The sequence below is a fragment of the Somniosus microcephalus genome, chromosome 32, assembly GCF_052327205.1.
Source record: "Somniosus microcephalus isolate GS21.2 chromosome 32, FLI_Smic_1.0, whole genome shotgun sequence".
Lineage (NCBI taxonomy): Eukaryota > Metazoa > Chordata > Chondrichthyes > Squaliformes > Somniosidae > Somniosus > Somniosus microcephalus.
Genome location: NC_141018.1, coordinates 16,267,709 through 16,283,094, shown reverse-complemented (window position 1 = coordinate 16,283,094; position 15,386 = coordinate 16,267,709). Strand labels below are relative to the sequence as shown.

At 48.6% G+C, this 15,386-nt stretch overlaps 1 protein-coding gene across 5 annotated transcripts in view; it reads left to right on the top strand.

Annotated features, from left to right (window-relative positions):
* Positions 1-15,386, top strand: part of LOC147097294 (GRAM domain-containing protein 2A-like) — a 96,280-nt gene that overhangs the window by 28,967 nt on the left and 51,927 nt on the right. The window lies entirely within an intron of this gene.

The window sequence follows — 15,386 nt, the reverse complement described above, 5'->3', positions numbered from 1 at the left end:
AGGAGCGACCGAGACAAATGAGATCAAATAAAGTAGAGAGATTAACAACAAGAACCAGCCGGGGAAAGTGCGAGAGAGAGATTAGCGAGGAGGATTAGGGACGAGAGATTGTACCAGAATGGGAACAGATCAGCTAATGTGTGAACAAATTTCAAGTTGCGACCCCGCAGTATAGATTCCTGAGGCCGATCTGAACCATAGGAGGGGAGCAGAGTCTCTGAATCCCAGTGCTGCTGCTGTGGGTATTAAACTCGGCTTTTCTGAGCTGGCCCATTCTTGCCGCGAGCAGCCCCACTTCCAGCTGTAACCAGAAAGTTTTTTTTAATGTCATTTGCCTGAGCGTGCTTTTAGCTGCAAGCAGAATGTGACTTTTCAGATTGGCTCGTTGACAGCTCTGAGCAGCCCAGCAAGTATTTCTGCTGAAGGGGAGGTGTTGTAGCGTGTTCTTTAGCGTTATGCCAAGCCGGTTTGTCCAGCAAGACGGCAGCAGCATGGAAATTCTGCTACCATAGCAAAATACTGCAGATGCTGGAAATCCGAAAAAATGTTGACTCTATTTCTCTCTCCACGGATGTTGCCTGGCCTGCTGAGTTTTTCCAGCATTTTCGGTTGTTATTTTGGAAATTCTGCTGTTCGCTCGGGGCGGAAACCCAGTGGAGCTGGAGCGACGGTTTCGACCCTTGCTCGCTGCACCAGGAGCTCACAGCGGAGTGGGTCAGGGCGCTCCTTCTGCCCATCCCCTTCCCTCCGCTGTCCGAGCATCACTTTTAGGGGGCAGGCTCCTGGGCACCCCGTGAAATCCCGTAGGTTACGCTGCCCCTGTGGGCCAGCAGTAAGTACGCCTGCATACAGGGCCATAGGTGGGCACCCTGCAATGCCCTACTCAAATGGCATTCGACCCCAGGAAGATGCATTCCTCGTTGAATATGTGAGAAGTCACACAACACCAGGTTATAGTCCAACAGCTTTATTTGAAATCACAAGCTTTCGGAGCGCTGCTCCTTGGTCAGGTGAAGTCACCTGATGAAGGAGCAGTGCTCCGAAAGCTTGTGATTTCAAATAAAGCTGTTGGACTATAACCTGGTGTTGTGTGACTTCTCACATTTGTCCACCCCAGTCCAACACCGGCATCTCCACATCGTTGAATATGGGCGCGTGGCGGGTGGGGGGCTACCAGCGAGGGAGCAGCAGCAGTGAAGATGTGGTCCAGTGAAGTCTTCAGCCAGATCTACCAGCTCTCCCACCCACTCCCCCCATTTCCTCCAGAGCGACAAGTCTAACAGGACTAGACAGATTAGATGCAGGAAGGATGTTCCCGATGGTCGGGGAGTCCAGAACCAGGGGTCACAGTCTAAGGATAAGGGGTAAGCCATTTAGGACAGAGATGAGGAGGAATTTCTTCACCCAGAGAGTGGTGAACCTGTGGAATTCTCTACCACAGAAGGCAGTTGAGGCCAATTCATTAAATATATTCAGGAAGGAGTTAAATATTTCTTAAGGCTAAAGGGATCAAGGGAGATGGGGAGAAAGCAGGGGCAGGGTACTGAGTTTGGATGATCAGCCATGATCGCATTGAATGGCAGAGCAGGCTCGAGGGGCCGAATGGCCTACTCCTGCTCCTATCTTCTATGTTTCTATGTAAGTCACCAAACCGACATCTTGCCAATCTGCGGGATGAGCCCCCATGAGTGCCGGTACCGGTGCATGTCATTTAAACGATCCCATCCCTGGAATTTGGAATGGGGTCACGGTGAGGTCAGGGCAGTAGTTCTGCCTCACCACCATTGCGATGGCGAATGGGATTCGCTGCTGGAATTTTTAAAATTCATTCCTGGGATGTGGGTGTCGCTGGCAAGGCCGGCATTTATTGCCCATCCCTAATTGCCCTTGAGAAGGTGGTGGTGAGCCGCCTTCTTGAACCGCTGCAGTCCGTGTGGTGAAGGTGCTCCCACAGTGCTGTTAGGGAGGGAGTTCCAGGATTTTGACCCAGCGGCGATGAAGGATCGGCGCTATATTTCCAAGTCGGGATGGTGTGTGACTTGGAGGGTTACTTGGAGGTGGTGGTGTTCCCATGCGCCTGCTGCCCTTGTCCTTCTAGGTGGTAGAAGTCACGGGTTTGGGAGGTGCTGCCGAAGAAGCCTTGGCGAGTTGCTGCAGTGCATCTTGTAGATGGTACACACTGCAGCCACGGTGCGCTGGTGGTGGAGGGAGTGAATGTTTAAGGTGGTGGATTTGTAGGCTTCTGTTTTCACCTATTTTGAGAGCTTGCAAGGGATTTCGGTAAAATACAGGAAACATCTTCAACTGGGCCTTTCCGTAGAATACCAGCGAGTGCTGGTTGAGCATGACTGAGGCATACCATCAAATGCTAGCCTAAGTTTCAATATAATGCATGAAAAAAAGGCGCAGCCTTCAGGAGTCAAACAGAGAATATATCTGATCATATTATCACCTGGTGCCGTCAATGCCAGGGTTCGTTGGCTCGTCTCCAAACACTTTGTTTTCATGTAGACAACGCACCTTAAATAATGAAAGAAAAGACTTGCGTCATATAGCTTTTCACAACCTCAGGACATCCCAAAGCCAATTTTGAAGTGTAGTCTGTGGTAATGTAGGAAATTCAGCAGCCAATTTGCACACAGCAAGCTCCCGCAAACAGCAATGACCAGATAATCTGTTTGAATGATGTTGGTGGAGGGCTAACTATTGGCCAGGACACCGGGGAGAGAACTCCCCCGCTCGACTTCATCTTTTACATCCACCCGAGAGGGCAGACAGGACCTCGGTTTAACGTCTCATCTGAAGGTGTCAGCCTGGAATCTGTGCTCAAGTCCCTGGAGTGGAGACTATGAACCCACAACCTTCTGACTCAGAGGTGACCGTGCCACCCACTGAGCCAGGGCTGAGCACAGTATAGGGCTTGTTTCAGAATCCTTCTGTGTTTCTTCTTTCTTTTGGAACGTAAGTTTGTGTCCAAACGTTGGGTTCTAAGGAATTACAGACACTCTTTCACTTTGTGTATCCAGACAAAGAATCGAATGTTCCAGGATAGATAGACCCTCTGTGTACCTTCACTCCAATCTCAGACTCTACCTGTGCCACATTCCCACTTCCTGAACCAGTCTGCCTGTGGGTTATTTGAGTGAAATTGGTAAATTAGAGATAATCTCCATTGTGAAATACTGAAGTGAAAGGGTAGCGGTTTGTCCTACAGCTATTCGAACCCCTGCCACATATAAGGAAGCAAGTTTAATTTCATAGGCCATGTGGGTCTGTTTGTGGGAAGTGTCCTTTGCATGTGTGCCTCAGCTTAAAACATTGGGAGAGAGTTTGTTCATGTGTCCACTCCTCCCCCCTGAAATGCTCCCAGCGGTTCTTCCTGCCAGCTATGGATGGATCTGTCCCCCTGGTCCCTGTCTCCTTTTGGTGGTTGTTGCTCCATCTCTGCTCCCAGTGGCTTAGCTATGTCCTGGCTTTCCGCTTTCAACTGCTCCAAGCCCCTCCAGCCACGCTTTCTTCTCCTGTGCCTTGGGTGTGCACTGGCCTCCCACCGCCACCCTCCAACTCCCCACCCCGTCTTCTCGGATGTCAACCACCTCCCCCCCCCCCCCCCTCCTGAAATTGCTCCCAATCTCCAATCTTCCAAGTTTGCTCCCAAATCCTTACACTTCCCAAACGCCTGCAATACTCCCAATCCCAGAACCCAGGGAGCCCTGAGTGCTCCTTGCACCAATCCCCATGAATCCAGACTCCAGTCCAAGTCCAAGCTTCTGAATCCTTGAGTGGTTCTACACCTCTGCTCCCTTTGTTAAAAATTCAAGACTTGCATTTATATAGCACCTTTCACAAGCTCAGGATGTTCCAAAGCGCTTTTCATTGAATGAAGTACATTTGAAGTGGAGTCACTGTTGTAATGTAAGGAACGTGGCAGCCAATTAACGCACAGCAAGCTCCCACAAACAGCAATGTGATAAATGACCACATAATCTGTTTTGATGATGTTGGTTGAAGGATGAGTACAGGCCAGGACACCGGGGATAACACCCCCTGCTCTTCTTCGAAAAAGTGCTGTGGGATCTTTTACGTCCACCTGAGAGCAGACGGGGCCTTGGTTTCACGTCTCATCCGAAAGACGGCACCTCTGACAGAGCAGCACTCCCTCAGTACTGCACATGATTGCCAGCCTAGATTTTTGTGCTCTGGTCTCTGGAGTGCGACTTGAACCCACAACCTTCTGACTCAGATGTGAGTGCTACCCACTCAGCCATGGCTGACACCTGATCAGCGTTCTCTGATTCCAGACCCTCCCCAAGTTCTTCCAGACTCTTCCCTCCCCCCTCCACCTCCGAACTCCTAGACATCAGCTCACCAGGTGTTCCTAAACCCCAGCTCCCAGCCTGACTGCTTACAATGCACCCCATCCCATCCCAACCCAACCTCCTCCTCCCAATCACTAAAGCGTGCTCCCAGTCTTTATCTGTCTCCTACTTCATCCTGTAATGGCCCAGCACCCACAAGTGCTGACAAGCCCCAGACACTAGCTCCCCCAGAGCTAAGTACCCCCAGGCTTTACCCCTTCTGTCCCTAACACGTCAAGGCCAGGCCGCCCCCCTCCACTTCTACCTGTGAAAGTCCAACCCTACAAACTCCAAGTCCAAGCCCTCCCAGACTGTTCCACTTTCTCTCTGTGTCCCAACAGCTTTCAAACTATCTTACCCACTGACCCCAATCCCCACTGACCCCGATCCCCGCTGACCCTGATCCCCGATCCCCGCTGACCCCGATCCCCACTGACCCGGATACCCACTGACCCCGATCCCCACATGTATGCTGTCATCTTCCTGCAAACCCTCTAGTTGTCAATACTCCATTGATGAAGAAACGTATGAGTGTTATACGGAGAGGTTGGGAAACTCTGAGAAGAGACCGAGGGAAAGAGAGACATAACAATGTGAGAGAAAGAATGAGGAAGGGTCGGAGACAAACAGAGAGATGGACAACACAAGCAGAAGTGTGTCTGAGCTTTATAGAGAGCAAAAAGAATGGAAGATAACAGAAGAGTGACACAGAAAGAATTAGAGTCGCAGGGATGAGAGACATTTAGTGGACACATAACATTTCCACTTTCATTATGGCCCACCCCTAGTGGCCCTGAGAAGACAATGAGCCACCATGTCGTGTTACAATTGAGTAGCTTGCTTGACCACCTCAGACAGTGCAGACTTTACCATAAAGAAAGAAAGACTTGCATTTATACAACGCCTTTGATGACCTCAGGACATCCTGAAGCGCTTTACTGCCAATTAATTACTTTTTGAAGTGTAGTCACTGTTGTAATGTAGGAATCACTGCAGCCAATTTGTGCACAGCAAGCTCCCACGAACAGCAACGTGATAATGACCAGATAATCTGTTTTACGTGTTGGTTGAGGGATAAATATTGGCCCCAGGACATCTTGGGATAACTCCCTTGCTCTTCTTCGAATAGTGCGATGGAATCTTTTACGTCCACCTGAGAGGGCAGACGGGGCCTCGGTTTAATGTCTCCTCCAAAAGACAGTAGCTCTGACATTGACAGCGCTCCCTCAGCACTGCACTGCGGGGGCAGCCGAGATAATGTGCTTAAGTCACCTGGAGTGGGCTGTGAACCCACAACCTTCTGACCCAGTGGTGTGAGTGCTGCCCACTGAGCCACGGCTGACAGTGAATCACTGAGTGTGAGACTGGAGAAAGAGTTGCAAGTCCGTCCCTGAAGACCATTTGTGAACCAGTTGGGTTGTTATAACTGGTGCTTGCCCACAAATGACCAGATTTATATTAGCCGAGGCATAGAATACAAGAGCAGGGAGGTTATGTTTGAACTGTATGAAACGTTAGTTAGGCCGCAGCAAGAATACTGTGTACAGTTCTGGTCACCACATTACAGGAAAGACGTGATTGCATTAGAGAGGGTGCAGAGGAGATTTACGAGGATGTTGCCTGGGCTGGGGAATTTTAGCTCTAAGGAAAGATTGGATAGGCTGGGGTTGTTTTCTTTGGAGCAGAGGAGGCTGAGGGGAGACTTAATTGAGGTGTATAAAGTTAGGAGGGGCCTAGATAGAGTTGATAGCAAGGACCTATTTCCCTTAGCAGAGAGGTCAATAACCAGGGGGCATAGATTTAAAGTAATTGGTAGAAGGATTAGAGGGGAGTTGAGGAGAACTTTTTTCACCCAGAGGGTGGTGGGGGTCTGGAACTCACTGCCTGAAAGGGTGGTAGAGGCAGAGACCCTCATCACAGTTAAAAAGTACTTGGATATGCACTTAAAGTGCCGTAACCTACAAGGCTACGGACCAAGAGCTGGAAAGTGGGATTAGGCTGGATAGCTCTTTGTCGGCTGGTACAGATACGATGGGCCGAATGGCCGCCTTCTGATTCTATGAATTATTGACTAGTTTCCCAGCTTGCTCGGGAGGGATTTGCATTCCGAACCCTTTTCAATTCAGATTTTATGTTTGACATGCAAAGCATATGTTTGTTTGCTGTTAAGGTTCAAAAGTCACTTGAGTATGTGGGAATTGGGCTCTTGCCGACTGAAGGGTGTATAGGGTGGGGTGTGTTGGATCTTAATTAACCGCAACGCACACGGAGACTCAAAGTACTGGTGCCAGTAATGAAAGCTTCACTACCCAGCTACCTACCCAACCGATACCTTGCTCAGGGGCGACTTTCAGAAATGTCACACTATGGAGTAATAAGTTATGGCTCTGTGCCTCTGAGTGTCCCCGTGTAGTGAACCCCTAATTTTCCAAACGTACTACTGTGGACAATTGCCAAGCACTTCTTCCCCTCGGCGACGTCATCCAAAAACACATCATCAGTTTCCACATGTACGCTGACGACACCCAGCTCTACCTCACCACCACCTCTCTCGACCCCTCCACTGTCTCTGATTTGTCACGCTGCTTGTCCGACATCCAGTCCTGGATGAGCAGAAATTTACTTCAATTAAACATTGGGAAGACCGAAGCCATTTTCTTTGGAAAACGCCACAATCTCCGTTCCCTAGCCACCGACTCCATCCCTCTCCCTGGCCACTGTCTGAGGCTGAACCAGACTGTTCGCAACCTCGGCATCCTATTTGACCCTGAAATGAGCTTCCGATCGCATATTCACGGCATCACCAAGACCGCCTAGTTCCACTTCCATGGCATCTTTCCACCTGTGCCTCAGCTCATCTGCTGCTGAAACCCTCATCCATGCCTCTGTTTACTCTAGAATTGATTATTCCAACGCTGTCCTGGCTGGCCTCCCACATTCCACCCACCCTAAACTTGAGCTCCTCCAAAACTCTGCTGCCCGTGTCCTAACTCGCACCAAGTGTGATGGAATACTCTCCCCTTGCCTGGATGAGTGCAGCTCCAACAACACTCAAGAAGCTCGACACCATCCAGGACAAAGCAGCCCGCTTGATTGGCGCCCCATCCACCACCTTAAACATTCACTCCCTCCACCACCGGCGTACCGTGGCTGCAGTGTGTACCATCTACAAGATGCACTGCAGCAACTCGCCAAGGCTTCTTCGGCAGCACCTCCCAAACCCGCGACCTCTTCCACCTAGAAGGACAAGGGCAGCAGGCGCATGGGAACACAACCACCTCCAAGTTCCCCTTCAAGTCACGCACCTTCCTGACTTGGAAATATATCGCCATTCCTTCATTGTCGCTGGGTCAAAATCCTGGAACTCCCTCCCTAACAGCACTGTGGGAGCACCTTCACCACACGGACTGCAGCGGTTCAAGAAGGTGGCTCACCACCACCTTCTCAAGGGCAACTAGGGATGGGCAATAAATGCTGGCCTTGCCAGCGACACCCACACCCCATGAACGAAAAAAAAAGACTCGTTCACCCATCACCCCTGTGCTAACTGACCTACATTGGCTCCCAGTTAAGCAACACTGATTTTAAAATTCCTATCCTTGTTTTCAAATCCCTCCATTTCCTCACCCCCCTATCTCTGTAACCTCTTCCAGCTCTACAACCTCCCGAGAACTCTGCGATCCTCCAATACTGGCTTCTTGCGCATTCCTGATTTTAATCGCTGCACCTTTGGCGGCTGTGCCTTCAGTTTCCTGGGCCCTAGGCTGCGGAATCTCCTCCCTAAGTCTCCCCTTCCTCCTTTTTAAGACGCTCCTTAAAACCAACCTCTTTGACCAAGCTTTTGGTCACCTGTCCTAATATCTCCTCGTGGCTCGGTGTCAAATTTTGTTTGATAACGCTCCTGTTACACGCTGATATTGCACCCTGGGATGTTTTACTATGTTAACGGCACTATCTAAATGCAAGTTGTTGTTGTTCTTTGAAATACTGCCATGGGATCTTTTATGTCCACCTGAGAGGACAGACAGGGCCTCGGTTTAAAGTCTCATCTGAAAGATGGCACCTCCGACTGTGCAGCACTCCCTCAGCACTGCACTGGGAGTGTCAGCCTGGATTTTCTGCTCGACTATCTGGAGTGGGACTTGAACCCACAACCCTCTGACGCAGAGACAAGTGAGCTACCACAGAGCCGTGGCCATAACCCATGTGTTCTGGTTCCCGTGACTCTGAAGCCACAGGAATCCTCCTCCTTGGATTCCTCACCCACTCCTCACTCCTCCAGTTCTGTTGTGCTCTGTAAATCACCTGGTGCCACATTTCTCTAACATTGCCTAGTTCTGCGCGACTGGCAGTATCGGAGCTGATGCTTGGGGGGCCTAAAGCAGATGACGCAGGGAGTGAGATCGAGGGTAGTTAGACAGAGGAACATGGGGCAGGAGTTTGCACATAGAATATAGAAAAATAGGAGTAGGCCCTTCGAGCCTGCTCTGCCATTCAATATGATCATGGCTGATCTTCTATCTCAATACCATATTCCCACTCTCTCCCCATACCTCTTGATGCCTCTTGTGTCTAGAAATCTACTTATCTCCTTCTTAAATATATTCAGTGACTTGGCCTCCACAACCTCTGTGGTAGAGAATTCCACAGGTTCACCACCCTCTGAGTGAAGAAATTTCTCCTTTAACTCAGTCCTAAATGTCCTACCCCGTATCCTGAGACTGTGACCCCTCGTTCTAGACCCCCCAGCCAGGGGAAATATCCTCCCTGCATCCAGTCTGTCTAGCCCTGTCAGAATTTTATACGTTTCAATGAGATCCCCTCTCCTTCTTCTGAACTCTAGTGAATACAGGCCTAGTCAACCCAATCTCTCCTCATACGACAGTCCTGCTATCCCAGGAATCAGTCTGGTGAACCTTCGCTGCACTCCCTCTATAGCAAGTATATCCTTTCTTGGGTAAGAAGACCAAAACTGCACACAGTACTCCAGGTGTGGCCTCACCAAGGCCCTGTATAACTGTAGTAAGACATCCTTGCTCCTGTACTCAAATCCTCTTGCAATGAAGGCCAACATACCATTTGCCTTCCTAACTGCTTGCTGCACCTGCATGTTTGCTTTCAGTGACTGGTGTACAAGGACACCCAGGTCCCTTTGTACATCAACATTTCCCAATCTAGCACCATTTAAATAATACTCTGCCTTTCTGTTTTTCCCACCGAAGTGGATAACTTCACATTTATCCACGTTATACTGCATCTGCCATGTATTTGCCCACTCACTCAACTTGTCTAAACCGCCTTGAAGCCTCTTTGCATCCTCCTCACGACTCACAATCCCACCTAGTTTCGTGTCGCCAGCAAACTTGGAAATATTACATTTGGTTCCCTCATCCAAATCATTGATGTATATTGTGAATAGCTGGGGCCCAAGCACTGATCCCTGCGGTACCCCACTAGTCACCGCCTGCCACCCCGAAAAAGACCCATTTATTCCTACTCTCTCTTTCCTGTCTGTTAACCAATTTTCAATCCATGCCAGTATATTACCCCCAATCCCATGTGCTTTAATTTTGCACACTAACCTCTTATGTGGGACTTCATCAAAGGCCTTCTGAAAATCTTGGACTCTTGAGTGACCTGGTCCTCATCATCCTCTTCCTCATCATCAGCATAGTCAACGAGGAAGGAATGTCTGCCCTCCCGCTCCTCTTCCTCTTTCTCTGCCCCTCATTGCTGTCATGGGTCTGCAGGAATGGTGGGTACAAATGGACAGTTGGCGACCATTACTCCCTTGGGATTAGGGAGACAGAGAACGGTGTGGAAGCTTGTGATTGGCAGCCATGTCACAGGGATGCCACAGCGACTGTCTAGGTGTACTACCAATAGCTTGCAGCCTGCACTTTCCCACCGACCTCATCATGTCCCATCACGGCAGCGGCTGTGTGTCTCGCCCTCCCCCGCCGGGTCCATGGCCTGTTTCTCATCGGTCGTGAGCTCTTTTTCCTTGGCTGAATCCGCACCCAGGAGTGAGGCTCTGGCTTACTGGTGGCATTCCCGCTCCTAATTGAAAGGGGACGGGGTTCGAACCCCACTCCAGACAGGCCGGCAGGCCGAGACCGGAGCTCCGAGACTCTGAAATCCGGGTTGACATCCAGTGGGATACTCGCATCTGGCGAGTGAGGGTGACACCGCTCCCCCCCCCCCCCCCACCCCCACACCCTGACCCCTTGTATAGGTTGTGGGTGCCCATATAACCCTCCCGCTGTATAGCACTAATCCCCCCTGCTGCCCCCAGCGGCTGGTATAAAGATGGTTACGGCCATGGAAGGAGCACTCACATCACAGCCTGCCACACTGTCCTCCAAGGGACAGGTACGAAACAGCCTCCAGGACCATCTGTAAAAAGCTGAACCCTTCTTCCCTTGCAATGCTGTGCTCGCTCCACTGGCCTGTGTCTGGTTCTCCACTTAAAGACACACTTTAAAAGTGACACAAAGTCTCACATGAGCCCTTTACGACGGACACCAGTCTACGCGGTCTGAGAACAGGTTTACCACAAACCTGCTGCTCCCTCTGGTTTTTAAAAAAAAATTAAAATTTGAACATTTTCTTTACAGTAAATGACATTTACAGAGCTCAAGTCTCAGCTCTTTGTACAAAGTCACAAGCCCTCATTCCCTACAAGGCAGGGGTCGCAGTCTCTTCAATTGGTGATGTGATCTCCAAGCTTCTTGATCATCTTCACTTGTTCATCCAGATAGTGGGTCTCCAGGAATTCACACAAATGAGGGTCGGCGCTCCCAGTGGAGAGTTTGTGCAGATCCAGCAGACTCTGGTTGACATTCTTCTCCACCTGCAGGGCTCTCTGCATTGCCGAGCAGAGCCTCCTTTCCCCCTCCCTCCCTCTGGTTGTTGCTGCTGCAATCGTCACTCATTCCTGGTCTTCTAAAGGCTCAATTGCTGATTTCCAAGCTCCCCCAGCACAATACTCCCTTGGTACACGGCTTGTGCGCGATTGAACTGCCAAAGGATATGCAAATAAGTTGACCCTGCAAATTGTGGTGGGGTCAGCGCTGGACCTCAGCAGGATCGACTGAGGGCCCATCACTGGCATCAATTGTCCCGTGGAACCCCAGGTATTTACACAGGATAGGTGTGAGGTGTCAGCCGTGGCTCAGTGGGCAGCACACTCGCCTCTGAGTCAGAAGGTTGTGGGTTCAAGTCCCACTCCAGGGGCACGAGCACATAAATCTAGGCTGACACTCCAGTGCAGTACTGAGGGAGTGCTGCACTGTCGGAGGTGCTGTCTTTCGGATGAGACGTTCAATCAAGGCCCCGTCTGCCCTCTCAGGTGGACGTAAAAGATCCCGTGGCACTATTTCGAAGAAGAGCAGGGGAGTTATCCCTGGTGTTCTGGCCAATATTTATCCCTCAACATAACAAAAACAGGTGATCTGGTTATTATCACATTGCTGTTTGTGGAAGCTTGCTGTGCGCAAATTGGCTGCCACGTTTCCTATATTACAACAGTGACTACACTCCAGAAGTACTTCATTGGCTGTGAAGTACTTTGGGACGTCCTGAGATCGTGAAGGGCGCTATAGAAAGGCAAGTTTTCTATGTAAATATATCTTAAACACTGCTATCTTATATCAATTTAAATATCAATCATTATTAATGATTATTAATTAAACAGATTTTACTAGTTATAAAATCAGATAATTTCAGTAATTATTTTTAGTTTTAATTTGTTTAGTATTTTACCACATACTCCAATCTACTCCGAAAGGGACTGGTACCAAACTGTTTGTTCGTTCTGTTCAATCTTAAACAAATAGATTTAATTTCAAATGCGATAACAAAAGGACTTGTATTTATTTAGTGCCTTTCATAACCTCAGGACATCCCAAAGCACTTCACAGCCAATAGATTACTTTTGAAGTGTAGCCACTGTTGCAACGTAGGGGAAACGTGGCAGCCAATTTGCGCACAGCAAGCTCCCACAAACCGCAGTGAGATGATTCAGCAGTTGATCTGTTTTGATGGTTTTGGTTGAGATGAAAATGGGCCAGGACTCTGGGGAGAATTCCCCAGCTCTTCAAAAAAAAAAGTGCTATTGGATCTTTGTATTTGAAAATATAAGTTAGGCTTATTGAGCGAGAGTTGGAAATAGTAGATGGATGAGGAAGCTGTTATACTGAGAAAAACAGAGAGCCAAGGGCAGGTGTATACTGAGAATAGATGGATGGGAGTGTCTAATAGCTGTCTAAGAGTTAGACTGAAAACAATCCATGGCTGGAGCATGTTATGAGGAGAGTAATAAAAGGCTGGGGAAGTCTCATGCTAAGAAGTGTACACGAAGTATAGAGAATAACAGATGGCTTATGCGGAGGCGACCTGTTTATTAGGCTGTATAAGAGACACTTGTATTAATTCTTTGGAAGAAACGATAGATTTATGCAAATGTACGTTGAATGCATATACATAAAATCCTAGAATGATACAGCACAGAAGGAGGCCATTCGGCCCATCGTGCCAGTGCGGCTCTTTGAAAGAGCTCTCCAATTAGTCCCTGCAAATTTTTCAACTTCATATTTTTATCCAATTCCTTTTCGAAAGTTACTACTGAATCTGCTTCCACCACCCTTTCAGGCAGAGCATTCCATATCATAATGACTCGCTGCGTAAATGTTTTTCCCCTTGTGTCCCCTCTGGTTCTTTGCCAATGACCTTAAATCTGTGTCCTCTGGTTACCGAACCTTCTGGCACTGGAAACAGTCTCTCCTTATTTACTCTATCCAAACCCTTCATGATTTTGAACACCTCTATTAAATCTCCCCTTAATCTTCTCTGCTCTGAGGCGAACAACCTCAGCTTCTCCAGTCTCTCCATGTAACTGAAGTCTTTCACCCCAGTACCATTCTAGTAAATCTCCTCTGCACCCTCTCTAAGACCTTGGCATCCTTCCTAAAGTGTGGTGCCCAGAACCGAACATACTGCTCCAGATGGGGCCTAACTCAGAAGATGTTAGAAAACTTGCAGATTGGGCAGTTAAGTGGCAAGTGAACGTTAACGTAGATAAATATGAGGCGATGCACTTTGGTAGGAAAAGCAGAAACATCTCCTGCACCTTAGAAAATAAATAAAACTGAATGGAGTAGAAGTGGAAAGGGATCTAGGAATACAGGTGAGCAAATCATTAAAAGCAGCATCACAGGTCAGCAAAGCAAATCAATATGCTAACAAAGCACTGGGATTTATTTCTAGGGGTATAGAATTCAAAAGTAGTGAAGTTATGTTAATCTTGTCTGGTCAGGCCGCACTTGGAGTCCTGTGCACGGTTCTGGTCTCCACACTATAACAAGGACATAGAAGCCCTGGAGAAAGCGCAAAAAAAGATTTACAAGGATGGTACCAGAACTGAGAGATTACAGCTCGGGAAAGACTGAACAGGTTCCGGCTTTTTTCTTTAGAAAAGAGAAGACTTCGAGATGACCTGATGGAGGTCTGCAAAATTAGGAATGGGTTGGATGGGGTAAATGTGGAGCAAATGTTTCCACTTGTGGGAGAATCCAAAACTAGGGGCCATAAGTACAAGATAGTTACTAATAAATCCCATAGGGAAGTAAGGAGAAATTTCTTTACTCAGAGTGATTAGAATGTGGAACTCGCTACCCCAAGTAGTGTTTGAAGCAAATAGCTTAGATGCTTTCAAAAGGAAACTAGACGAGTACATGAGAGAAAAGGGAATAGAAAGATATGCTGAAAGGCTGAGATGAGGTAGACGGAATAGGAGGAGACTGACGTGGAGTATAAAGACCAGCACAGACTCGTTGGGCTGAATGGCCTGTTTCTGTGCTGTATGTTCTATGTAAGTCTATGTAACCACTTTTATAAAGGTTTAGCATAACTTCCTTGCGATTGCACTCTAGACCTCTATTTATAATGCCAAGGATCCCCAATGCCTTTTTAGCAGCTTCTATGTTGGATGCACCTACACCTGGATGAGTGCAGCTCCAACAACACTCAAGTAACTCGACACCATCCAGGGCAAAGCAGCCCGCTTGATTGGCACCCCATCCACCACCTTAAACATTCACTCCCTCCACCACCGGCGTACTGTGGCTGCAGTGTGCATCATCTACAAGATGCACTGCAGCAACTCGCCAAGGCTTCTTCGACAGCACCTCCCAAACCCGCGACCTCTTCCACCTAGAAGGACAAGGGCAGCAGGCGCATGGGAACACCACCACCTCCAAGTTATACACCATCCTGACTTGGAAGTATATCGCCGTTCCTTCATCGTCGCTGGGTCAAAATCCTGGAACTCCCTCCCTAACAGCACTGTGGGAGCATCTTCACCACACGGACTGCAGCGGTTCAAGAAGGCAGCTCACCACCACCTTCTCAAGGGCAATTAGGGATGGGCAATAAATGCTGGCCTGGCCAACGACGCCCACATCCCTGGAACGAATTAAAAAAAAAAAGAATGCTTGCACGGATTTCCGCATGGAATGGAATCTCCAAAAGGTACCGTGATTCCACCTAATAAAAAATGGAATTTTGACCATTTTAATTTCCATGAATCAGCGGCACTGAATGGAGGCGGCTTCGCAGCACTACCTCACTCAATCCATCCCCGCAGATTGGAGCACAGCACTCGGTCTTAGGACAGACAATGGAGTAGCTCAGCTGGCTCAGTGTTATGATGTGTGTCGGGATGCCTGTGTTGGGGTGAGTTTTGCACCCTTCAGTTTAGAGGGGCATCACCATGAAAAGGTGCTCGGCAAACCTTTTCTCACACACGGCGCGATTATGCAAATTATTGGAAACTGGATCCATATATAAATTGCACATATGACACCGCTGATTGTGGCTCTTCTGGGTTACCGCATCTCCAACTGAGAAAAAGCTTAGCAAAACCTTTTGCACATCACCCCTGCTTCAGTGCACTATAGAAACTTTACACAAAACCCTCCTCTCTAAGATGCAGTTGCAGTGGAAATTTCCATCTCCCCCTTCTGAGTA